Here is a 27,845-nt window from a genome sequence, read left to right on the forward strand (position 1 = left end):
GACAATTACTTCAATCACAGGCTGGCCAAACACTGCTACCTGGAATAGGGTCATCAGTCCCAGCTCTGTCAAGTAAACCTGTACAGGTGGTCCTTCCAGGAGCTGTACCTTTGGCTCCACCTGAACGCTTTGCGGGAGATCCAAAACGGTATGCAGTTTTTATGAACCAGTGCCGCCTTCATTTCCTATGTAGGCCTGGAGACTTTCCAAACGACCAATCAAAGGTGGCCTTTGTGCTTTCATATCTCAGTGGCAGTGCCGCAGACTGGTCGGTACCACTAGTCAATCGGGATGACCACCTCCTACGAGACTTTCAGAGGTTTCAACAGGATATGGAGAAGTTGTTTGCCCGGCACTCACAACGCCAAGCATTAGATAATGAACTCCTGTCTCTGCGTCAAGGGAACCGAGATCTGTTAACGTATATCGCAACCTTCAATAGACTGGTAGTGGAAACCGGTTGGCCTGAAGACAAAAGAACAACACTATTTCACCGTGGGTTGAGAGGCGAGTTAAAAGATGTTTTGGCTCAAGTGGTCAATCCACCTAGAGACTGTGCGGAATATATTGACTTGGAAGTGCAGTTTGACCTGTCAGTTATTATGCTGCAACATTTGGTGCTGTGGGCTTAGAAAATCCAAGATGGCCAAAAAAGCCCACATTGCGCCAGAATCCAGGAAAACCGCGCAGTTTTGGCGCACACCAAAATGTTCCCCTGACCTGCCACCCACCAGTGCGAGCGTGATGGGCCAGGAGTGCCATGAGAGAAATGTGTGCCAAGGAAAAACAGCAGGGCCTGTTGGCTCAAAAAGCGCTTTGAAATCACCTTTGTTTCTCTGAAATGCAAGCTAAAAATGCCTATTTTAAACATTGCAAGATATTCAAAAATCTCACTGAACACCAGCAGACATTTGGCAGAATGTATTCTTGTGTGCATACAAAATCTGGAAAGATGAAGAGCCCAAAACAATGTTTATAACAAAACTGGCTGAGCTGTGGATGTCAGCAGCCTAAGTTAAATTGGACTGAAAGACACTAAAATCTAAATGTTTAAAACAAATGAGTGACCTACTGTTGAGTGTCACATAGTTTGCAACTGTTAAATGTCATAGTTTTGAACTTAGGATCAGCGTTCTAGCTGCATGTGTAAAAATTGTAAGTTTGATTTGGATGAAGAAAAACTGGGAACAGAAGTGACATTTGGCTGAAGCCTGGCTTGAAGAGAGTGAATTCTGCCCGGCAACTACCCCCGACAGGAGTTGAAACTTGCTCAACCACTCTTCCCAGGCCTGGCTGCATTCTGCTTCCCCCACCAAAAGGAGATGACACCTCCCTGATTGGATTAGGGGAGGAGCAGCTGGGGACTGCAGGAAACTGAACAATGAGCCTTCCTTGGCCCAGGCAAATGTTAAATTAGGGGGGGTCATAAATGGCTTCCTCTTGAGAGAAACTGGGAGGAGCAGTGTCTTTGTGAGCAACCTGAGCTGGAGGAAGTGGACAAAACAGAAATTCCACCATGTACTTTGGGAAACCACACCCCTCTGGGCCAGAGCATAATTTTTTTAAAAAAGATGGATAATTCATAGTACGGACTTGTCAAAATTATATAATTAATATCATTATTCTTGTGATTTTTCTGTGCACATTTTAAGAGGTGTTAGAACTCTGTACCATGTTCTGAGGCAAAACCCCATGAATTATGGAGATTGCAGACACGGGGTTCACGCTAGAAAAATGAAAATTTACTGGAATATGTGTAGAAAGGCAGTGTACATCTGTGTCATTTCTGGTAAAAATCCAATATTGGTAAACCAACCAAAAAGCGCAAAATGTTGTCATTTCTTAATCCAAGCTCTTAGAAACAGAGTTGGAACAGAGACTACCTTATGTGATATATGATGTGTATATGTAATGTCAACCACTTGTGTATCTGGGAAATGTGTTTAGTTATGAAAATGATTTTCTAAGGTAAAAGCAAAGGGGAGTGTTCTTTCTGTATGCCATAAAGATGACACCTGATGACTCACTGCTCCCTTCTCAAATCAGGTCAAAGAGAAATCCTTGACCTATCAAATCATGAGTGGGGTGGGCAAAGAAAGTTAGCATCCACACCCATTTTCAAAAGACATAAAAAGAGCCACTGGAAGCCAGATAGGGACATTCATTTTCCAACCTTCAACTGAATTCCTGCGCAGCACGCTAACGGAGAACTCCGGAGTCCAGTCCAACCTGTTGACCAGACCCTGACAGCCTATTTCAAATTCATAGTGTGAGTACCCAGCCAGAACTGTGCAAAACCAATCTCTTAGCTTAAAATAATCTGATTCAAAACATTTGAACCTGTCCAGAACTGCATCATAGGAATCGTGTGTCCCTTCTCCGATTTTAAACCTGTAAAAGTGTCATTTTGCCATTTTGAATCATTATTTAATTTCTGAAAAACTACCTTCACGAAATCGTCTGTATCTCTTGAATCGTTTGTGCTAGGAGTGAGTTCATTTTAAAGCTAACATTCTGGGCTTTCCAACGAACCCAGAACCGACTTTCTATTCATTATACTTATTCCGTAATCGCGCTTGACGCACTCGGAAAAAGTGCCGCGATTTGCGATTTGGCTCAAAATTCTTCACGTCAAAATAGCAGATTCTTGCTTTCCTTTGCTGAAATTCGTTTGCAACCTGACAATCATTCATAGAGCATTGCTAAAGTGATCCTGAACTAATTTAAAGTAGCTATCACCCACCCTGAATCTCTTATAGGGAATTAAAATCATGTGTAGCATATTTTTCCCTTCTTTGCAAACCACATTTAAAGTATTTTGCCTGTGTTTTAAAATCATCCCTGTGATCTATGCTTGCTAGGGGGAGCTGAACTACAGTTGATTGTATTCCTGAGAACTGTTTGCTCTCCTTTCCATCTTTTTATATTGCATAAAGGGGGGGGGGTGAATTGCCAAAAGGGGAAAAGTGATTATATTATCTTTTGCTGAAATCATATCAAGTTTATTCCTGTGTTGCTTTTATTCATCTTTGCATCTCCTTGGAACCATAAAGCATTCTTAGCTACCTTGTCCTCTATACTACTCCTAAGTAATTAAACCAGTGTGCTAGTATAACATCATCCAGTGTTGATCACTGTCATATTCTTAAGTGTGATATCAAATATTAATTTATTATAAAAGTGTAATATATATATATATAGTTTAATTTTTCCAATAAATCTTTTAAATTGCAAAACAAACCTAATACTTGGCTCAGTGAGGTCAGGGGGATTCAAAGAGAGGGGCGTTATATAAGGGTTTATCATCCAGAGTATAACTTGTCATAAAAATATATAAATAAGGGCTTCCCTTGGGCGTCCCAGACGAGGCACTGACTTGGGATTGCTGAATTGAAGTCATTTAACAGACCACAGACTGCAGAACCGTAGAGCTGACCGAGCTAGAATGGAAAATCGGGTGTTTGTGTGTCCAAGAGAAAATGCTTCCAAAACCACGACATGTCCGAACCCATGCAGATTGGAGAAGTGCGGGGGCCTCTATCCAGGACTGAAAGAGACAAAAGAAGGCAACAACAGTTGGGCTTGTATTGCTGGACAGCCGGCCATTTCCTCAGAGAGTGTTGGTGAAACCACCCAAGAAGGCAGTCGGGGTCGCTGACAAGGTCGGGGCAGAGCCAGAGCCGGAAAACTTCCACGCCCGACAAGCGTAAAGGTCCATTTGTCGAGCAAAAGAAGGACTCTCAGACCTCGCACCTAGCCTTGCCAATGATTCTCATCAGTCGCCAGCAACTGTCTCATATGCACTCGGTCAGAGCTTACATCGACAGGAGAGCCATTGGTAACTATATGAATCAAGAATTGGCTTCAAGGATGAATCTTCCTCTTTGCGAGAAGGCAACAACCGATTAGATCACCACTGTCAACGGAACAGAGATTTTTTTCAGGTCCCGTGACACACTCGATGACAGAGATGACACTTTTGTGCCAAGAGGGGCATCGGGAAACCATTGTGTTCAACCTAATCAAGGCTCCACAATTCCAAATAATTCTGGGAAGGCCGTGGTTAGAAACACATAATCCTTGCATTGACTGGCGTGCTAAGAGGCTGACCTTCTCAGTCGACTGTGCTCGTACATGCTATCAAGCAGAAGAACCCTTGACCAAAGAGGTGGCAACAGTCATGAGTCTAACAAATCCGCTATCCCACGAATACCAAGACTTTCAGGATGTTTTCCAGAAGGATCAAGCCAATACACTCCCGCCCAATAGACCATACGACTGCCAGATCGACCTTATACCTGGCGCACAAATTCCATGCGGTCGGATCTATGCGCTCAATGAGCCCGAAAACCTTCATTTCAAAAAGTATCTAGACCAATATCTGGCAAACGGTTTAATTCGTCCGTCCAAGTCCCCAGCGGCCTCGCCCTTATTCTTCGTACCTAAAAAGGAAGGAGATTTAAGGACTTGCATTGACTACCGCGCTTGAACCAAGTGACTGTAAAAAAAACGGTACCCCTTGCCTCTAATCCCTGAACTGCTGGATCAAGTAAAGGACGCTCGTATTTACACTAAGTTAGATCTCAGAGGGGACGTGTCGGACGAATTGAGAAAGGGGACGAATGGAAAACCCTCTTCTGTACCAAATATGGGCTATTTGAATATCAGGTGATGCCCTTTGGGCTTTGTAACGCCCCCGCGGCGTTTCAATATTTCATGAACGACGTCCCACGAGAATTAATTGATGTCTTTGTCGTAGTGTACATTGACAAAATTCTGGTGTACTCCTCTTCCGAACAAGACCATGTGAAACTCGTCCGTGCTGTCCTTGAAAAACTCTGGCAACACAAGTTATATGCTAAATTAGAAAAATGCTTCTTCCATGTTACCGAGGTCGGGTTTCTTGGATTTGTTCTAACCCCTCGTGGTGTTCATATGGATTTGCGTAAGGTAGATGCCATCCTCAACTGGCCCTCTCCAACTTCAATCAAAGGAGTCGAGAGTATGCTCGGGTTTGCAAACTTCTATCGTCGATTCATTCCGGGCTTTTCGCAACTGGTACATCCCATCACAGCCTTACTACGAAAGAATAAACGCTTTCAATGGTCAGAAGCGGAAAAGGCCTTCCAGGACTTGAAAAAGAAATTCACCTCTGCGCCAATCCTGAAACACCGTCGCCCAGATCTCCCGTACGTGGTGGAAACCGAAGCTTCCAGCCTGGCAATGGGGGCGGTCCTCTCTCAAAAGCATCCTGAGACGGGTCAACTTCACCCAGTGGCCTTTTGGTCACGAAAATTCACAGTACCGAAATTATATTACGCCGTGACGGACAAGGAACTTTTAGCCATAAAGGCGGCTTTTAAAGCCTGGCGGCATTATCTCCTAGGACAAGACACACCATCACGGTAATCACAGATCATCGCAATCTACAATACCTAAAGTTGGCAAAGGCCCAATCTTCTCGCCAACTCCGATGGGCGCTGTTCTTTGCTGAATACGATTTTGTGATTACATACCGACCTGGTTGTCGAAACGGAAAAGCTGATGCTCTGTCCCTCATTGATAGATGAAGCATACACAAGTCCAGATCCAGTAGCCATTATCCCTGGAGGGAGAATCCTGGGAATTACGACATATCTGACCTTGGATGACATCCATAAGGACATTTCGCATCTCATTGACACCAAGACTCTTAAGGATTGGCTAACTAAAATGAAGTGGGAGAATGGAAGACCAGGCTCCCGTCCTTCACCTCTCGCGCTTGGCCTAGAGGGTCACGACCCAGACACCCGCCACGAGAGGAGTTTGTCCATTTACCAGACGACCAGATACCCTGGTACAGGAACATACGGATGTGTCCATCTGCCTGCCCAGCAGCCCGCACTGGCCATGCCGACACCTGCGGCACGGACCAACTAGACTAAAATCTACACGTCGTTAGCGATGCCATGACGACCTAGACAACGGGAAGCACATCTGTACAAATATACACACTGGACATTCCCACACCGATCTACACGAAGAATATACTCAGTGCTATGACGTAGGCGACAGGCATATTCACGGACGTGCATCTTTATTATTTTTACATAGGCTTTCAGAATGCAGAAACGCAAGACGCGTCATGAACTCATCTATAAAGCTTGCTCACGCTTCTCTTGAAACCCGTTACCACCATGAGAGGTATAATGAAGACACGATACTGGTCATGGAACTATATGCTACTATAACCTAAAGCACCTATGCACCAAACGGACCACTTATGCACCAGGCCCAAGTAGGCCTCAAACAAGAGCTCCCGTGGACATTAACAAAGCAAGAGTCAGGTTGCTGATCCTGCAGAAAGAGCCCGGTGAAGCAACCAGCCAAGGTCGCAATGTTGCAAACCCACATTCCAAGAACAAATCATCAAAGGCACGATGTTGCAACCTCGCACTCCGCGCACCAACGTTAAAGTCACACTTGCAAATTAAACCAGACGCACAGTGGAAAAGCAATATTAATTGTGCAGAATTCTGCCTCAAACACGGTCCCTCCCCACGTGACCAAGCCGAACCTGACGAGATGCCAAACCCAGGAGAGAAGAGGCGTCTGGATCCCTCGCTACGAGACACAGGCAGATACACATGAAAGGCTCAATGGACATCTGCGACAGTGGGAGCGGTCAGCCTTCCAGCTATGAATAAATCCTCACATTGTCTGCACGTACCCATAGTGAAACATTGTTGCAAATTGCAGGTACACCGAGAGCTGGGAACAGCGGTGGTCCCAGGCTGGGAAGCTCACGGGCGCACCAATCAGAACATGGGGCTCTTATCACTGACGCCAGTAATATTAACCAATCCTCAGGAGTCTTCATGTAACAATTCTCATGTATCTAATTGTAGGGACAACCCAGCTATATCACCTGACTACCCTTTGTCCACTAACATTGTTCTCTATATGTGTGCTATACTAACCCTACCACTCGAGCAACCAATTAAGAGTGGCGATAGGTTTTTTGTTAACTTTCTGAAGTGACGCAAGTAGCGCGTCATAATACAGTAAAAAGGGCCTGCGAGCCCCACGATTGTGTGTGTGTCAGGACGGACGCGTACGCTCCTTGACCCATCCCTGCCGTTTTGTCTAATAAACAGCAGAGTCACCTTGCTCCTTGTGTGTGTCTCATACTCTATCTCATCTGGGATATACACGGGAGGAGTTGGGGCCTCCCTGCCTGGAGGTCTGCGGATGGCCCAGCCGACCCCGGCAGAATTTCCCCCCGACAAGTTGGAGGCACTGCTGTGATCTGTTTAAGATCGACTTTTTATTTTTTACTTTTTCCAGGCACTCCCGTTGCGAGGAGGCCCGGCGGCGCGGCCCCCTCTGCCGTTGCCCCCTTCTGAGGACTACAGGACCATCGCGGAGCTGCGAGAAGACCGGACAGCGCAATCCGGATATTGGCCCTCGGGAGCCGGTTGAGAAGTATCCCGCCCGCGGTCGGCGAGTGTCCAGACGTGGTCCAGACGAGGGGAGGTGGCGAGCCGCTTGGAGGGGTGCACGCAGTCGAGCGGCCCTGCATCGAGAGAACTTGGTGAGCATGACACGCACAACAAGCAATGCGAAATTGTGAGGGAGGGGGAGGAAGTAAATAAGGGAGGAGGGAGGTGTTGTACAGATGCACGGCGAAGGTCTAACAACTTAGTGTTGCCAATGGAATGAATGGTAGCGAAACGAGTGCGAGAGCAGTCGGCTACGTCACGCGAAAGAGGGGGGCGGAGCACGAAAACATCACGTGCGGCCGCTCGCAAGACACTGATTGGCCTAAGTCGCGACTACGTGTGAGGGTGGGTGTGTGTGGTTTCCTACGATTTGGCATTTATTGATCAATGAGTAGACGAGGATACCTATTGTTCGAGCAAGAAACTCGATAGGTAGATGACGTTTCCCTGTAGGCGGTAGCTAGTTGCCTAGTTGCCCAATACGGAAGATAATTGGCTGGTTAAGCCCTCCTGTTGAGGGGCGTATCACACGCGAGGCGACGCAGCGTGCGCAGTCCGATTATATTATTGATTTGATTACCTTGTTCCAGGAGTGACAGGAAGACAGCTGTAGGGTTAGCGGGGGTAGATTGCAAGTGTATTTTGAACTTAAAGAACATAATAAGAATGTACCAGTAGCTCGAAGAGATCGGTGACGTCACCAGTAGGGATTTAATAGGATATCGCGAGCACAATGAACTTTGGTTTTGAGAGTGGTGGGTCAAGAGAAATATGATAAGGGAGCGGACACGGAGATAAACGATAGACGGGTGGATCGGGAAAAGGAGAAGGGGAGAAGGGCGTGGCTGCGCACGGAGAACGCCGGCCACGGCAAGTGTAAAAGGGGGAGGAGAACGGGGAAACAGGACGACTGTATAAGAGCGTCGTAAAGGGTACGCAGCCGCAGGGGGCTGCGTGCGCTTCGGCCGCAGGGGGCCGTAAGGGAGGGAATATACAATATAAAATCATACACATATATATATTTTTTTTTAATGTTTTTTTAATAACTTTTATTGCATAATCTGTCAAAGGATTGTCGTAAGTCCCCACACTTGCGGGGCCAGGTAAACAATATAAGGTTGTATATTGTAAACTGCTAGTGAAGGGAAGGGTAACAAGGGGAGCGCCACTATGTCATACGGGACAGGGTCGGGAGGGTGGGGGAACACCCTCACTACCCCACTACAACACATATGCACCACACTGCCACCCCATAGGGAGAAATTAATTAAGTACAGCATAGAGTGGACCCAGGGGACGGACAACAAAATGTTAACACCATGGCCGCCTAATGGTAGTTTCGATCCATATGCCCAACATTCACTGCTAAACCATCTGCACAATACATACAAGGGGAAGAAGTTGGCAAACCATGTGGAGGTGTTTAACTTATGGAGGATGTTCCAGGGGTCCAGACCAGGACCAAATGGAATGTTCACTATGGGGGAAATACCGGAAGAAAAGGAGATTAAGAAAGGAGAGGATGGGAAAAAGGGGCGTGAAAGCACAAAGAATACGGGGTACGGAGGAGAGGGAGGAGAAAAGATTGATAAATCAGACGACATAAAAAAGGAACCGAGCAACGAGATACCCATAACACCGGGAGTGAAAACAGAGGGAGGAGGGTTGTACCCTTTAAGAGAATTAGGAGAAATAGAAGGACAGTTAAGGGCGGCTGAAGGATACTCGAACCCGGCATACAGCCCTCCACCATATGTGGCTCATAGGAAGATGCCAGTGGGGGAGGGGAGGATTGGAGAAGAGCAGACTGTAGAGATAGGAAATGATGAGTGGGTAGCTGCACAGATATTATTAAAATTACGAGGTTCACTAACTGGAGAAGAGAGGGAGGTAGTAAAGAGAACAGACAAGGATAGTGCAAGAGAGAGTGAGATGAGGGGGGAGGAGCTATTACGGCAAAAGGAAGAGATTTTGGAGGAAAGATTAGCAAAGCTAAGGGATGAGCAGAATGAATTGATCAAACAGCTTGAGAGGGAGGAAAGAGAGAGAGTGAGGAAAAGGAAAGAAGGTAAGAACGAATTGGAAAAATTAAGGGAATGAAATGAGGAGCAAAGGAGAGAAGCTGAAAGGGTAAAAGCAGCAGCAGACAGGGTATCAAGAGTAGTGCTGAGAGAAAAGAAGAAGGAAGAAGAAGAAAAGGAAAAGGAAATGGCAATATGGAAGAGGAGGGTACTATCAGAGACAGCTAAGAAATATGAAGAGGGGAAAGTAATAGAAAGTATAGTAGAAAGAGAAAGGGTGAAATGGGAAAGGAAGAAAGAGGATGAAAGAATATTGGAACAGATGAGCAACGAAGTGATGGAGGAATTAAAAAGGAAAAGGGAGGAAAATAGTAGGGAGATGGAGGAGAGAAGTGAAGGGGAAAGAGAAGGGAGGAGTAGGGAGAGTGAAAAATGGGGGGTGGTATATAGAAGTAGAGAAGTAGCAACAACATCAGCACTAGGGGGAGCAGTTGGTAACAAAGGAAAAGGAGAAATAGACCTAATAGACTTAGAAACAGTAACAATAAAAGGGAAAAAGGCAGAGTGGGGGGTGCCATTTATGAATGATTTTTGCAGTGAGGAGGAAGAAGGAGTGGAGAGGGAAGGAAGAAAGAGTGAAAGGGAAAGCTTAGATAAGCTATACCTCACTCGAACAAACATAGACTCGCCATGGATCAGTAGGAGAAGGGAGGAGCTGGAGAGAAGTGAGGAGGGAGTGCAAAAACTAGTGGAAAGACAAACCCATGAAACCACACCACCCCCATCTCCATCACGCCCTCCCCCATCGCACCCTACATGCTCAACCACCGCACGCTCGCTGCGCAGAATAAAGCTCGCGCCCTTCATGGACGAACTGACACCCTATGCATGTCGGCTTAGAGACCTCCCTAGTCGCAGGCAAGACAGACAAATAAACACGCCCACATTAAACACAGGAAATGACGAAAGGAGGGGAAAGGATGGAGAAGGAGTTAGGAGCAGGGGTAATAAGGACGAAATTGAAGAGGTAAAGGAAACGGAAGAAGAGGAGGGGTGTAAGGACTCGATATTATGGAACGTAAAGGGTGACACAAGACACAACTTAATGCCACTGTTGGAGAGAGGAGGGGTTAGACCACAGTATGTCCCTTGGAAGCATACGGATAAAGAAAATATAAAATGTAGGCTCCCATCACTAAGTGGAGGTGCGGGTAAGTGGATATATGAAATGGAAAAACACACCGCAGGACAGAAACTAGCAGTAGGAGATGTGAAGGGCCTGTTAATATCAATATTAGGGGATAGAGCGGATGACATTTGGAAGAGAGCGGGATTCCATGGGGTAACAATAACAAACACATCGCATGATGGGGCACCATTTGCAAACTGCAGACATGCGCTATGGCAGGCACTGAGAGTACAGTACCCAGACACATCAGACATAGGAGCAATTACTTCCCGTAAGATGCGTGAGAATGAGGATCCTGTTGATTATATCCAGGATATCCAAGAGAAGTGGCGCATGGAAACTAGAGAACAATGGGACAAAACACCAGCCATATTTTATCATATACTAGTACAAGGGCTCCCAGAAGGAGTTCAGAAACAACTAAAGAAAGTAGTGGGAATGGAAGCAAAACCATGGCCAGAAATACAACTGACTATAGTACATCACTGCAGGACATGGCAAGGAAAAATGAAACAAAAGGAAGAGGACAGGAAAACAGAAGAGGCTAAACTAGTACAGAAAAAACTTACTAAATACACAATGGAAGGGGCACTAATAACTACGCCCACACCAATGGCCCAAAGCCCCACACAAGTAGTGGCTGCACAAGATCCCGCTCAAATAGCACCTCCACAGAGTGTAACACAGCAAGTGCCGCCACTGCAATTACACGCACCAAACATGGGAGGAGGGTACCCAATGCAAGGAGCTGGGTATTATAGTTATAACAGGGGGAGAGGAGGATTTATGAGAGGGAGAGGATACGGATATAATACCCAACAGCAGGTGGGAGGACTTAGAAATTCCTACCCCATAGGGCAACCAGTATACCAGGACAACACAGGGAGCTTCCCATGGCAAAGCAGGGAACCACCCGTGTGTTGGAGTTGCGGATTATTAGGACACATGTCACGTACGTGTAGGGTCAGGCCAGGAACACCAGCATGGAATGAACAGGCACAACCTAGGACCTCACAAGAACAGCAGGGCATACAACAACAGCAGACGTTACAACAAGGAAGTGACCCACAACAACAAATAACACAACAACAGCCACAAACATATTCACTGCCACAACAACAAATAACACAACAACAGCCACTGCCACAACAACAAGTAGCGCTAACACAACCACCCCAAACTCAACAAACGCAGTTGGGTAGGGTGACGGTGTTGGGACACAACCCTTACACAGGGAATGGCCAAGCATTGTACCCTCAATAGGACAGCCCACAGACGGCCTTGGTGTGTCCCATCCTGTCAGTAACACCTAATAGTGCGGAGGAGCCACGCATAGAGGTAACGATAGGTGACAAAAAATTATCATTCCTTGTTGACACCGGGGCAACCCGGTCTTGCATAAGGGAAGGTAAATTTAAGATGTCAGGCGAAGCCATGAACACCCAAGGATTTTCTGGGGCTAAAGGGTTGGTTCCCTTTACTGATAACGTTCCCTTATCTATTGGAGATTATGATCTGTCGGTTCCACTTTTATATTATAGTGCCTCACCAGTAAATATACTGGGGAGGGACATAATGAACAGGTTGAATATGACGATCTCCCTTACAGAGGATGGCATAATTTGCTCTACTCCAGGGATTAACATGCTCGCAGCACGACAGATTATGCAAGCATACTGTGGACAGACAGCGATTAGGGCGGAGCCAGTAGATGGCGAGCTATTCCAGTATGGAACAGACATGGCATTTGCATGGATGCCAGGGATAGAAGGGAAAATATGGAGGAGACCAGCAGCCTATCTGTTCCGACCAGAAACACCTGTTAATGAACCAGAAGGAAAGGTGTTTGTAATGGACATTGAGAGCATTATTGCAACAGCTGATTATATTGCTGTGCACGCCCAAGATAAAGAAGGGAGAGCATGGAGGGCAGTGATAGCACTAGCAGAAGGATGTAGGCTGACCCAGGTGTCAGATGAGGAGCTGTTCTCAGAAGAAAAGGAGGAAGGTGAAATGGTGTTCATGATGAGTGTAGAAATATGGCTAAGAGTGGCTCACAAACAAGTAGCACAGAAAATTGCAATGGCACTTGAGGCACCCGCATGCACCCCAGTCCCATTCTTTAAGGAGGATATGTCAAGGGTGCCCAAATCATTATGGACTATTAGCCCTTATGACGTGGGATGCATATAAAGCATAGGGGGTGTAAGGATAAAATTGAAAAAAGGTGCCATACTACCAAGAGTGAAACAGTACCCACTGTCAAAAGAGGCAGATGAGGGCATATATGAAACCATAACGGCCCTTATAAACAATGGCATATTGGTCCCCTCAGAGTCACCATGTAACACGGCTGTGTACCCAGTGCGCAAGGCTAAAGGGGGGTCTTGGCGCTTCATACAGGACCTCAGGCCCTTGAACAACATAGTAGAAGCAGAGTATCCAGTAACAGCAAACCCGGCCACAATAGTGTGTGGCATTCCAGCAGAAGCATCACGATTTACAGTGATTGACCTTAAAAATGCTTTTTTCTCAATACCATTACACCCAGACTCACAAGATTTGACAAGCTTCACTTACCGAAATACAAAGTGGAAACATACCAGATTACCACAGGGGTATTGTGAATCACCCTCAATTTTCAATAGAGTAATACAGATGGATTTGGGTAACGTTGAAGTGGAAAGCACAGTGTTACAGTATGTGGATGACATAATAATTTGCAGTACAAACGAAAGTAAATGCAGAGAGGACTCGTTAAAAATATTGACTATATTGGCTGAAAAAGGGTACAAGGTAGACATGGAAAAGATACAATACTGTCAGGAACAGGTACTTTACATTGGCCAACTGATATCCCAACATGGAAGAAAGATTGCACCACAAAGAGCACAGGCCATTTCAAGCACTCCAATGCCACAGACTGTGAGAGAACTGCAGCAATTTCTGGGGCTGTGCAACTACTGTAGAGCATGGGTATTTGATTACAGTTCATACATAGGACCCCTGCTTGAGGGTTTGAGGGAAGCCAATAAAGGGGAGAAAAAGTTGGGGTGGACTATGGAAATGAGGGAGGCCTTTGACGAATTGAAAGACGCGATATCAACTGCTCCAGTACTGGCATCCCCAGACTATGAGCGACGATTTTTTATATTTTCACATTGCGACTCAGCAGTGATGAAAGCAGTATTGGCCCAAAAAACGAGCATGGGCTATAAACCAGTAGCATTTTACAGCGGTCACTTAGACCCTGTGATGTTAGGCCACTTCCCTTGCGAACAAGGTCTCGCTGCAGCTGCTTTTGCAGTGGAAAAAGCATCAGCAATAACCATGGGGTGTCCAACTACACTGTTTGTGGAACATGCACTATTTGCAATATTGAATAAACCCAAGTCCACACTAACAACACAGAGGGCATCAGGTTATGAGATCATTTTGTCTAGAGCTGAACTAGCAATTGTTAGATGTAGCACAGTTAACCCTGCAAGGTTCCTAGCAGAAGTAATTGAGGAGGGAGATTACGCCCATGACTGCACCCAAATAACTGAAACGTACTCAAGTACTAGAAAAGTTGAAGAAAACGCACTCGAGGGAGGTGAGCTTTTGTTTATTGATGGGTCATCAACTATTGATCAAGGAGATGGGATACGGAGGACTGGGGCAGCAGTGGTAAAAATGATGGAGGCGCCGGTGTGTGTGGCTATGAAATGTGTACAATTACCACAGCATTACTCTGCTCAAGCCGCGGAACTGGTTGCACTAATATTGGCATTGAAGGAAAGTTTTGACAAACGAGTAACCATATATTCCGACAGTGCATATGTTACATCCACTGTCCACTCAGGGCTATCAAAATGGAGAAGAAGAGGGTTTAGGAGAGCTGATGGCACTCCAGTGCAACATGCCCTCTTGTTGGCTGAACTAATTGAAGTAATAAACGACCCCCAAGAACTAGCCCTAGTCAAATGCACCGCACACACCAATGGTGAAGACCACGTCTCAAAAGGGAATGCAGCAGCAGACGCACATGCGAAATATGCTGCATACTTTGGTGAGATATGGAACCCCACAGACTCAGGGAGAGGGAGGGGAATGGCTAGGGAGATGTTGATAAGAGAAGGGTACACCCATCTCCCAGCCACACAGATTATGGAGCTACAAGCGGCTGCACCAATGGCCGAAAAAGAAATATGGGTAAAAAGAGGATGTACAATGTCACCAACCGACGCACTATGGCGCCAGGGTGGCACTGGAAAAGTTGTAATACCATTGGCACTTTTAAACACCGCCCTGAGCCAATTACATCACCCAGCCCATACAGGCAAGGAAATAATTGCAGCACGAATTAGAGAAGATTGGTTCTGTCCCGAGTTAAATTCTCATGTGTCGAATTTTATCAGCAATTGTCTCACATGTCAACAGTTTACGGCCGGTCATACCCTAAAAGTGATAAGAGGTACCTTACCCCGGCCAGAAGGACCTTTTCGGCACCTTCACATTGATATGTTGATATGATCAACATATGTCAAGGTAATAGGTATATGATTGTAGTAGTATGCCCATTCTCTAGGTGGATTGAAGCAGGGCCCTGTTCACACCCAGATGCATTTAGAGCAGCCAAATTCCTAGTAAGGGAGGTCTTCCCCAGGTGGGGAGTGTGCGAGGTGTTAAGGTCAGACAATGGCCCGCATTTCGCAAACGAAATGTTCCAGCATTTCACATCCTTGCTGAGCATAAAACACAAATTTGCATGTGCATACCACCCACAGGCTAACGGTATATGTGAACGCCTGAATGGCCTATTGAAGGAGGCAATTGCAAAAATACAACAAACAACAAAGAAAAGCTGGTTGTATTGCCTTCCATTAGCCCTATTTGAATTGAGGAATAGGCCAGGGTCCGACCACCACCTCACCCCTCACGAGGTGGTTACTGGACGTCAAATGCGCCTTCCCCTAACGCCAACGTCAAGGGCATTCACTGACCACGAAAGTTCAGCGAGTGTGTTAGGTGATGAAATGTATCAATATGTGTCTTCTTTGATTACTAGTGTTGTGTTTGTGTCTCAACAGCTCGAGCGCACACGGGGCGGGTCTACCAGCAATCAAGAAGAAGGCGCCAGTACAGAATTGGAAAAGGAGAACTTGTGCAAACTTGCCAAAGGTGACCACGTGCTACTTCGCAATTTCAATAGGAAGTGGAACGATAAGAGGTTCACTAGCCCCCATCTGGTAGAGGACGTATCAACAAGAGCAGTAAAACTAAAGGACAAGCGTGCCTGGAACCACCTACATGATGTAAAGATCTACAAACTACAGACCCGCCCCAGCGCCAACGACAGGTCCATTGGAAGAACAGCAACAACATCCCCGACAGCGGAAGGGAGTTCTACCACAGACAACGACCCAATTGTTCCCTTACCGTGTCACTACCCAGCTACCCCGGAGACAATAACTGACGAAGAAAGGGGTGATCCCCATACTGCCCACCCCATGGTCACACGCTCAAAGAGTAAAAATACTTCCGCCATCTGAGCCCAAACCCCCCGCCCATTGACTCCCAAGTATAGTTATAACTGAACTGAAAGACATTGCCTGCACAAATACACATGTAAACACGTGAATGTTCTCTTTTTTCTCTCGCACATACAGGAACTGCGTATTATTGTATTGTTAAGAAAAAAGCTAACTAACAAGTTCACTGCCCAGGCGTAGATGGTACTCCCAGACGATAACTACCCAGAAGAATTGTCACACCAATTTGTATACGAAATAAAAAGGCCAACATACCTAAAAAAGAGAAGGGTACGTGTCTACTACACAGCATTCCTCCTGGCCATAGAATATTCCATGCCCCACCTCCGCCCATACTTGCCGGTCCTAAGAGACCGATCACTTAGAGTAGCGTGGGAGCAGCTCTTCGCCTAGGCACTGAATGACTATTTGATAGGGAGAGCTTAAAGGAAACAAAAAACTAACATTTAATAACAAGCATTTTGAGAATTTTTAGGCGGGCAACTTTAACGTCGCAAGAATACGCTGCCAGGACTGCAGCAAGGTAAGAGCAAAATGCCGGTGAGATTAGCATATGTAATAAAAGTAATAGGGATTTTGATGATCACCGGGTTCTTGGCTGCCTCTGTATGGCAGTACAGCTATGCTATTAATTTTATTGCTGCACCCAAACCTAATATACCCCCGTCCCCTGCTGCAACAGGTGTTACGTCAGGTGGTAGTAGTAACATTGCACCCAAGCAAAATAGAGTTAAACGCAGCACATACTCAGACAATAAAGGTATTGATAATTATATACAAGATTCAGCACACGTCACAAACAACATATGGTACCAACACATGACCCGCATTGGTAAGCAGACAACTGAGGACAGCTGCTACGTTTGCTCATTAATACCATACGCCATGAGTGCTTCACGAACATTTGTTGCCACAGAAATAGATGAAAAGACAGCACAGTGCATAATATACTTGGCACTGTTCCAAACGAAAGGAAGATTTCAAGGAACAGTAGTGCACATGACATGGAAAACACGAGACTCATACCCATATGAAAACAACTTCCTCAAGACCTATTTGAGTTACCACAAGAGCAGTTTACATGCTGAAGCATTCAGATACATAACAAGTGGCCCTGCAAAAGGAGAAACAAAGAAAGTAACACTGCAGTATCTACCATGTGATTGGTACGCCACTGAAGTTCCGGGTAAACAAGGATGCTGGGAGAGGCCGCTGGTGACGATAACAGGAAAGGTGTATCTGGACAACAGCTGGGAGATAGGAGTGATTGGCAGCAACATGGTAACAAAAGAAACTATCTCAACTATCGAGGCACACAATCACCGATGTTGGACGACGTGGATCAAGTATGTACCAATGCTCACGTGGGTAGAAACAGATGAAGACCCAATAACAATACTACCGCTGACTGCGCCCAAGGTATGCTACCAGCATAAAGGAGAGGTGGACGTAGGATATAACACCAATTGTGCAAGTGTGATGGAGTTACCTGAGGGGGGAGCAGGAACAGCAGTAATAATGGACCATTATTGGGCCTGTGGAGAAAAGGCATACCATACACTGCCTCCCCTGTGGAATGGTGTGTGCACAATGGTGCACGTCAATGTACCATCACTAGTGGTACCTAAGAAGCATGTCAATGTGGCGAACTTTCCCAAAATGGATGAAGGGGATAAGAGAAAAAAGAGATCTGCACCACTTCAGGAGGAGCAAGGGAACAGGACCAACAGCAATGATACTGTCCTAAATAGAAGAAAAAGACAAGGAGAGCCACTGACAGGAAATTACCTGTGGTGAAGGTCGGAAAGGGCACTAACCTCAATACCGCCAGAACACAGACTATTCAGCAGAGCAGCAATGTTCTTCTCCTCAATAATACACCCGGGACTGCAGGCTTACGCAAACGCAAAATGGCTCCAAATAACTAGATGGGAACTAATGATGACCATCAATTCTACAGTAAATGGGTTTAACGCAATAAAAGAGGAGCTGCGAGCTATAAGGATGGTAGCACTCCAGAACAGATATGTATTGGACCTTCTCACAGCAATGGAAGGAGGAGTTTTTGCAAAGATAGGACAATCATGCTGCACGTTCATACCTGCCAACGATGCTGACAATGGTACACTGACAGAAGCAGTTTCACAATTGGCCCAGATGCACTCCAAAATGATGGATGAAAGTAACGGTGTAAACAAGGATAAGAGCTGGTTTTCACTATTATGGTCATGGATGCCATCCTGGCTGTCAGATGGACTGAAAATAATAGTGGGTTGTACTATTTTGGCTGGAGCTACGCTGATCATAATTAGATTTTGGAAGGCCCGGAAGGCACGTACCACTGACGAGTTGCTGGAAATGGTGGGAATGCACCCCTTGATGCCAGCAGATGACGGCCAGCATACAGGTGTGATAATACAGGAGAGGGAGAAGTTGCGCACCCAAATTATCACCAACCATCTAGACCCACCATCAGTGAAGGTTGAGAACCCAAGAAACCCCAGGAGCTACATAGGAAGATGGGTATACTGTACTCCTGGAGGAACCTGTGAATATATGTATTGGTCATTTGAAGATCATGTAAACCATTATGGACATCTAGGAGGAATAACTAAGATATGGCGAGTAAGAGGAGATAACAAGAAGGATATGTTTGTGGTCGACAAGTCGACCAGAGGGGGGACTGAAGTGGGAGAATGGAAGACCAGGCTCCCGTCCTTCACCTCTCGCGCTTGGCCTAGAGGGTCACGACCCAGACACCCGCCACGAGAGGAGTTTGTCCATTTACCAGACGACCAGATACCCTGGTACAGGAACATACGGATGTGTCCATCTGCCTGCCCAGCAGCCCGCACTGGCCATGCCGACACCTGCGGCACGGACCAACTAGACTAAAATCTACACGTCGTTAGAGATGCCATGACGACCTAGACAACGGGAAGCACATCGGTACAAATATACACACTGGACATTCCCACACCGATCTACACGAAGAATATACTCAGTGCTATGACGTAGGCGACAGGCATATTCACGGACGTGCATCTTTATTATTTTTACATAGGCTTTCAGAATGCAGAAACGCAAGACGCGTCATGAACTCATCTATAAAGCTTGCTCACGCTTCTCTTGAAACTCGTTACCACCATGAGAGGTATAATGAAGACACGATACTGGTCATGGAACTATATGCTACTATAACCTAAAGCACCTATGCACCAAACGGACCACTTATGCACCAGGCCCAAGTAGGCCTCAAACAAGAGCTCCCGTGGACATTAACAAAGCAAGAGTCAGGTTGCTGATCCTGCAGAAAGAGCCCGGTGAAGCAACCAGCCAAGGTCGCAATGTTGCAAACCCACATTCCAAGAACAAATCATCAAAGGCACGATGTTGCAACCTCGCACTCCGCGCACCAACGTTAAAGTCACACTTGCAAATTAAACCAGACGCACAGTGGAAAAGCAATATTAATTGTGCAGAATTCTGCCTCAAACACGGTCCCTCCCCACGTGACCAAGCCGAACCTGACGAGATGCCAAACCCAGGAGAGAAGAGGCGTCTGGATCCCTCGCTACGAGACACAGGCAGATACACATGAAAGGCTCAATGGACATCTGCGACAGTGGGAGCGGTCAGCCTTCCAGCTATGAATAAATCCTCACATTGTCTGCACGTACCCATAGTGAAACATTGTTGCAAATTGCAGGTACACCGAGAGCTGGGAACAGCGGTGGTCCCAGGCTGGGAAGCTCACGGGCGCACCAATCAGAACATGGGGCTCTTATCACTGACGCCAGTAATATTAACCAATCCTCAGGAGTCTTCATGTAACAATTCTCATGTATCTAATTGTAGGGACAACCCAGCTATATCACCTGACTACCCTTTGTCCACTAACATTGTTCTCTATATGTGTGCTATACTAACCCTACCACTCGAGCAACCAATTAAGAGTGGCGATAGGTTTTTTGTTAACTTTCTGAAGTGACGCAAGTAGCGCGTCATAATACAGTAAAAAGGGCCTGCGAGCCCCACGATTGTGTGTGTGTCAGGACGGACGCGTACGCTCCTTGACCCATCCCTGCCGTTTTGTCTAATAAACAGCAGAGTCACCTTGCTCCTTGTGTGTGTCTCATACTCTATCTCATCTGGGATATACACGGGAGGAGTTGGGGCCTCCCTGCCTGGAGGTCTGCGGACGGCCCGGCCGACCCCGGCAGAATTTCCCCCCGACAAAAAGCAAACACCATTCAGTCACAAATCATTTGCCATATTTTCAAGGACCCCTTTATCTACCCAATAAGGAACTTCAGGAAAATTACCACGAATCACTGGTAGAAGGTCATCCTGGAATTGCAAAAACCAAAGCCAAAATCAAGCAACATTTTTGGTGGCCAACATGGCGTAAGGACATCAAGCAATTCGTACTATCATGCAGTATTTGTGCACAAAACAAAGCTAAAAAAAAAAGACCATCAGGGGTACTACAACCTCTGGACATTCCACCTACACCCTGGCATACACTGTCTCTCGATTTTATCACTGATCTCCCTCATTGTAATGGAGTCAACACCATTTTAGTGGTAGTAGACTTCTTTTCCAAAATGGCCCACTTCATTCCACTAAAAGGCTTACCTTCAGCTTCGATCCTGGCAAAGGAGTTCCTAGAAAAGATTGTCCGAATACACAGATTCCCCTCCGTCCAAATTTCCGATTGTGGCAGCCAATTTATCTCACATTTTTGGAAAAAATGTTGAGAGTTAGCCCAAATCGATGTAAGACCTTCCACTAGCCACCATCCTCAAACCGATGGTCAGACCGAGAGAACCAACCAAACATTGGAACAGTACCAAAGATGCATGTTACACCAAACAGAAGGTAGTTGGAAAGATGTTTTATGGCTGAGTATGCCTATAACAATTCCTTACACTCCAGCACTGGGCAGAGTCCGTTCTATACGATATACGGGATGCATCCACGAACCTCCAACCTCGACCCACCTCAACTTTTGGAAATGCCAGCCATAAGAATTTTTCATACTACCATCACACAAGCCTTCAAAAGGGTGACAGAACATCTAAGGCAAGTAAGGAAAAATACGAAAGATCCACAGACCAACATAGGAGTGAAGCGCCAAAGTATCAGGTTGGGGATGAAGTCTGGCTGGCCTCGAAACACATACCAGTAAAAGGAACTCATACTTTCAATCCCAGATATTTGGGACCATACACCATTAAGGCCCTCATTAATCCGGAGGCTGTGAAATTGGAGTTACCTCCAGATATGCAAGTCCATCCCGTGTTTCACGTCTCGCTTTTGAAGCCAGTGCAACCTGGAACTCGAGTGACGAAACCACCAAAACCAATCATGGTCAATGGGGAACCTGAATTTGAGGTTAACGATATTCTGGACTCCAAAATTGTCAAGTCAAAACTATTCTATCTAGTCGACTGGAAAGGCTATGGCGCACAAGAAAGAACATAGGAGCCTAGTAACCACATTCATTCACCACGCTTGGTAAAAAGGTTACATCGTAATCATCCAAGAAAGCCTGGACCACCGGAAGAACCCACCCTAAGGGAGGCGCTGGAGGGGGAGTGCTGTCATGGTGCATACCCCCAGACGTCAGGAGCAGACCAGCCTACCCCAGTTGCTGGCACTCATGGGGACCTTTAAGGCCCCAAAAGGTTGCCTCAGGACTTCCTGGAGTCAGTCCTGGCGCCGTTGGTGCCAGGCTCATAGTATTCCATCATGTAAGATAGGTTGCAGGGAGCATGGAAACACACATAGCTGAGCCTGAAAGAACTGAGCCATACAGTCTAGCTTCGGGTGTGGCTGGAAGGACTACTTTACCAGGGACTACTTGTGCAGGGTGTGACTGGAGGGACTGCTTTACCTGGGACTACTTGTGCAAGGCTATATAAACCACACCCTAAGGACAGAACATGCTTCGCGTTATTCTGCACTCCTGCAGCCTAACGCTCACTGTGTCTGCTTAGCTCCAGTTTACCCGGTCTTCAGCCACGCCCGCCTTGGGAACCACGAACCATCAGCACCTGTTGAGAGAGGAAAGGAAGAGAGAATAAGAACAAGAACAGCGGTTGAGTCCTTACCTGAGAAGCAGTCCATCCGGAAGGCTTTCCCTCTTGCCGCTCTCAGGAATCGTCACATCTGCAGAAAGGAAACACAAGCATAGAGAGACAATACTCACCTGGAGGTTGCACTCTTTCTGTAATCCATTGGAGCGTTTTACGCAAACACCGCTCCGGTGTCACACCACACCTGCAGAACGGGAAAGAAAACATCAGGTTAGTCGCACAAGGGAAAAAACCATCTCCTAATACATTCCGACGCCGCGCTCTCGCGCTAATACTCACCTGCAGGAATTCTGCTCAGCGTTGCAGAGAGACGTCAATCCTTCATCTGGCACCCCCAAAACCGCACCAGCAAAGGAATAAGCACAATAGTGAGAACTTTGCCAACTAAGAAGATTTAAGCAAAAACTATACCAATAATCTATTGGCATAGAGACTTACCTACAGAGTCACAGTACTTCAGGACTCCGCCACAGCCCGCAGGGTCAGTGACGCAACTAGATCCAGAAGAGAGGCTTATGAACATTAACGCACCCCTGCATTCAGTTGCAAGAGGTAGAACCCACCATTAAAACATCTAAGGTGAGGCATAAGCAGAGGGGGGCACTAGGAGGTTACGGGAGGTGGGAGTCTAGCCCGCCCTTCACGGCTGGTTAACATCTCGTTTCAACATTCTAGGCAAAAGCCCCCTTGTGAAGAAGTAGTGAGACAGAGAAGACACGTGCAGGCATTTATCACTCAGCTTGGCGCGACACACGTGCAGAGGTTCATCGCTTAGCTTCGTGTGACGCCCCCGTGGAGACAAGGTGAGTGTAACAACGACAGACCGAGGCTAATGCAGGCGACCTCCAAGATTTTCCAATGGGGCGCTGACACCCCACTACAATCCATAGGATCCTTTAGACAGCGCCTCATCCATCGAGGCCACGCCACAATGTCAGTCATCCATGTGATCAGGAGTCCAACAAAAGGGAGGTGCCTCCTAAGCTACAAGACAGCCTCATGTCTGGGGCCGATTGACATCCACGTACAGGAAGGCGACACCATCCTCTCCGTGGCTCCCCTGCCCGAGACAAAGGATCAGATCTGCAACCTAGAAGTCAATACATCCACAACATCTACCATCACAAGGTAAACGATCTTGACGGAGTTCCCACTCCCATGCACTGGATTGGGCAAAATGAAAGGCCCACCAGTCAAACTACATATTGACTTGTCAGTCCGCCCCGTTCCTCACCACCCACGCAGAGTTGGCTTCCACCTCCAGTCGGCCGTGTCTGATGAACTTAATCAACTATTGAAAAACAACATTATTGAACCTGCCACAGGCCCAACCCCATGGGTCTTGCCACTTGTCATCGTCCCGAAAGAAGGTGGCTTTCTACGACTCTGTGTAGACATGAGAATGGCCAACAACACCATTCAGAGAGAACGGCATCCGGGGTCAAGAATAGAGGACATGATAGTGCAACTCAATAAAGCCGTCCTCTTTTCCAAACTCGACCTCAATCAGGTCTACCATCAAATGGAGCTTCACTCTGACTCCAGGGTTATTACCACCTTTGCCACACTTGATGGAATCTTCCGTTACAAACGCCAAAACTTTGGCATATCTTCTGCAGCTGAAATCTTTCATGAAGCAATACGACAAATCATCCGGCCAATAAAAGGGACACTCAACTACAGTGAAGACATTCTCGTATTCGGAAGATCAAGGGACGAACACGAGACTGCCTTAAGGGCGACTTGCACTGCCATCCAAGAGACAGGTCTGACATTGAACCTAGAAAAATGCAGATTTAGCAAATACAAACACAAGTTTTTCAGACACATCTTCTCAGCTGAGGCATGATACCGGATCCCGATAAAGTTTCCACAATCTTAAACCTGCAGGAACCTTGCCAAGCGGCAGATCATTCCTGGGTTTGGCGGGCTATTGCGCCAGGTACATTCCCCACTTTGCTACCATCATGGAACCACTACGATGGCTGCTGCAGAAAGAAATCCTATTTGTATGGTCTAACGAATGCCAATCAGCCTTCGACTCCATCAAGCAGGCCCTAGTGGATAGCCAGGAGGCTCGCATTTGACCCTGACTGGCACACAGAGATTGTAGTGCACGCAAGTCCGGTTGGACTGGGAGCCATACTAGCTCAAACCAGCGGCTCGGATACACACCCGAGACACATCGTGGTTTACGCCAGCAGTGCGCTGGCCCCTCCAGAATCAGCATACTCACAAGCCGAAAAGGAGAGCCTCACCACTGCCTGGGCATGTGAACACTTTCATAACTTTGTAATAGGAAAGAGGTTCACCCTCATCACGGACCATCAAGCCTTACTGTCGCTCTTAGGAAACCCCAGGACCAAAATGTCCCCTAGGATTGAGCGATGGGGCATCAGGCTCCAGGAATACGATTTCCAGATTATTTATCATCCAGATGGTGAAAACAACCCAGCAGTACCACTTAACAAGACACCCAGCTGGCAAGCCTGTCCCCAGAGAAGGAGAGACAGAAAACATTAGCTATGTCACTTCCAACGCACTGCCACCGGCCGTCTCTCTAGAGGCAGTAGCATTAGCCTCGGCAGCAGACCCGTCTATGGCTCTGGCAATCAGCCTCACTGAAAACCACCGGTGGAAGGACTTTCACTGCGCCGTACTTCATCATCCGGGGGGTGCAGGGACGAGCTTGAAAGGCTAGCCAAGCTTCACACAGAGTTAGCCGTACAAGACAAATCGATCCTCTTGAGAGGATGCCGACTAGTCATCCCAGTGACCCTCCGCTCGGGGGTCATCAAGACGGCCCACGAAGGTCATCGTGGAGCCAACAACACCAAGAGACAACTGAGGTGCCACGTCTGGTTCCCGTTCCTGGACGCTATGGTGGACCGGTAGGTGAAAAACTGCGTATATTGCCAATGCACGGCCAGAGCTGAACCCCCAGTCCCGCTCCGGCCGACACAGATCCCAGACCATCCATGGGAGAGAGACGCTGTTGACTTCTACAGACCACTTGAGTCTGCCGAGTACCTGCTCCTCTTCCTAGACGAACACTCCAGATTCCCGATCGTCAAGAAGGCGAAATCCACAGCCTTTGACCAGGTAGCCGCCATCTTTGACGAGGTCATCAGCGAATGGGGAATCATCAAATCAGACAACGGTCCACCCTTCAGTGGCCATGAATTCAGGATATTTGCAAAACACATGGGATTCAACCATCAAAAAATCACACCACGATGGCCCCAAGCCAATGGAATGGCAGAGAGATTCATGGTGTCAATCAAAAAGGTACTGCAAAGAGCATGTGTTGAAGGCACTGATCCACACCAGGCACTATGCCAAATGCTAAGAGACTATCGCAATCCGCTCTAGTTTATGTACAATGAAACAATAGTAGTCAGCCTAGTTATTTTGTAAATGCTTCTTACGTTTCCATCATTGGTGTAAGTTCTGATATGACCTTGGCACAGTAGTGTCTCTCAAAATCAATATTAGGAGGGAAAACCAGGGGGCACAAAGGCAACAAGGGAGATGGGGTGGCTGCACAAACGAACAATGGCAAACAGACCAAACTAGTTTAATCAAGCATGCATTTTACCAGGCTGTTTGTAGTAATTAAAACGTACAAAACACAAAGGACTGTTGTGGGTATTCCTACTGTGGGTTGCCCAATACTATAATCACACTCAGGAACACACAGTTTCTTTAATGGGGTGGGTAAGGAAGAGCACAAATCTTTGTCTGAGCTTACAAGTGCATGTGGGTGCACTCCAGCGTGCTAAAAACACATGTTAAACCACTCCGGGCTGTATATGTGTCTGCCAGTATTCGGATGAAATTCTTGAGACTTTAATAGGTTATCTCCGTCAGGCAGGTGCAAGTATGTTTCTTAAAAAACTGGAGGGTGAACATTATATTCTCCAGTGGGTTTCTCGTTTGCAAATTTAGGTTTATACAAGTTGAAGAATCTTTGTTGGACCCTTAATGTTTATTCTACAAGGTCCTAGTACGAAAGACTCTGCCTGTGCTTTTTTCTTTGGCACTAGGTCAGGTCTCCCAATAGCCGACCGGTTTCTGTGGTATGAAGTGGTTAGACCACATTCCTCAGGGCTATGGAGGGCATAGATGTGGATGCCCCCTAATTTACAATGGCAGCGTAGTCTGCATTATTCAATGTCCTCTCCCTGTAGGGATGACAGAAAGGGTGGGGGAAGAAAAAGAGGGGGGGCAGGTTATTTGATCAATTGATTCCCACCTTTTTAAACTCACTTATAGTTCTAATTTTACAAACTGCACAATGTTAGTACAAAAAATGGAAGGGGAGGCTTACCCTTTCCATGTAGCTAGTGGTTCTGTGCACGGAAGGGTGGCAGCCTGAGACCTAGGGGCCAAACACAGTTATCAATATCGGGTTAGAGCGTATTAATTCTCATCTGTAAGCATTAGCGTAAAGCATACTAGCATTACGTTTACTCATTTCAAGTTCATTTATTAACCAAAAATTGCGTGGGAGTTGCTGTGCGGATGGCCGCGCGTAGGCGTGCCACCTCGTCCAGCAAGTATACCATAGCAGACGGGATCTGATCGCTCGGTCAAGCCTGTGTCTTCACTTGGGTCGAGCGCGTGTCAGACTACGCCTCCTACTCAGGATGGATGCTGCAAGCGCATAAAAAATGCTCTGCAGAACGGAGGCTTACCTCCTGCTTTCATCCAAAAGGGGTCTGGCGGGCCGCACGCAAGGAATTCTCTACGCCGCGGCTTGCCAGAACCCTTTGTTTATGGTAGTCATGACGCCCATGCGCGTGGCACGCGCACCATACAAAATGGCCGTTATTATGAGGCAAAGTTGTTATGAGTTAGTGTGAAGAAAGTATGAGTAAACAGTTACTTGGCAGACAGATAACCCGACCTTTGTCCGAGTGGAGAAGGCATTGAAGGCCGTATCAGCCCTGGGCTGGTGCTTCGCAGACAGAAAGAAGGTGGGGGCAGGCAGCGCCAGAGAGGAGATGGTAAAATGGTGACTGCAGACAGAAGAAGATATGGTATAGATATGGCAAATGTCACAATGACGAGAACACGCAGTGATTGACCAGAACACGCAGTCATTGAAACGTACAAGTACATGCATCACAGACTTTTAGGTACTGCTCACATTTAGAAATGCTGACAGACAGAAAGAGAGGCATTTTAGCTTAGAGAGAATGAGTGTAACCATGGATATGTATACGTAATTGAACAGTGTAATGAGAGGTGAGGGTCTGAGATTTGAGTTGCTGCTCTCTGCTGGTCTGCTCTCTGAGGAGAGAGGGAGTTGGTAGTTTGAGATGTTAGTTGGAGTTGGAGACGGCACACTGACACTCTGAGAGATCGAGAGATGACTTGGAGAGGCATTTGGGAGTGATTGGATATACTTAGGGAAGTGGTTTTGGCTGATATGCGGATGGGGAAACATTCTGAACAGAGCTGATCTGATCTGGCAAGGATCTGGCAGAGAGAGGCCTGGCCCTGACTGACTGGCT

Source organism: Ambystoma mexicanum, chromosome 2p, assembly GCF_040938575.1.
Source record: "Ambystoma mexicanum isolate Mex_15411 chromosome 2p, UKY_AmexF1_1, whole genome shotgun sequence".
Lineage (NCBI taxonomy): Eukaryota > Metazoa > Chordata > Amphibia > Caudata > Ambystomatidae > Ambystoma > Ambystoma mexicanum.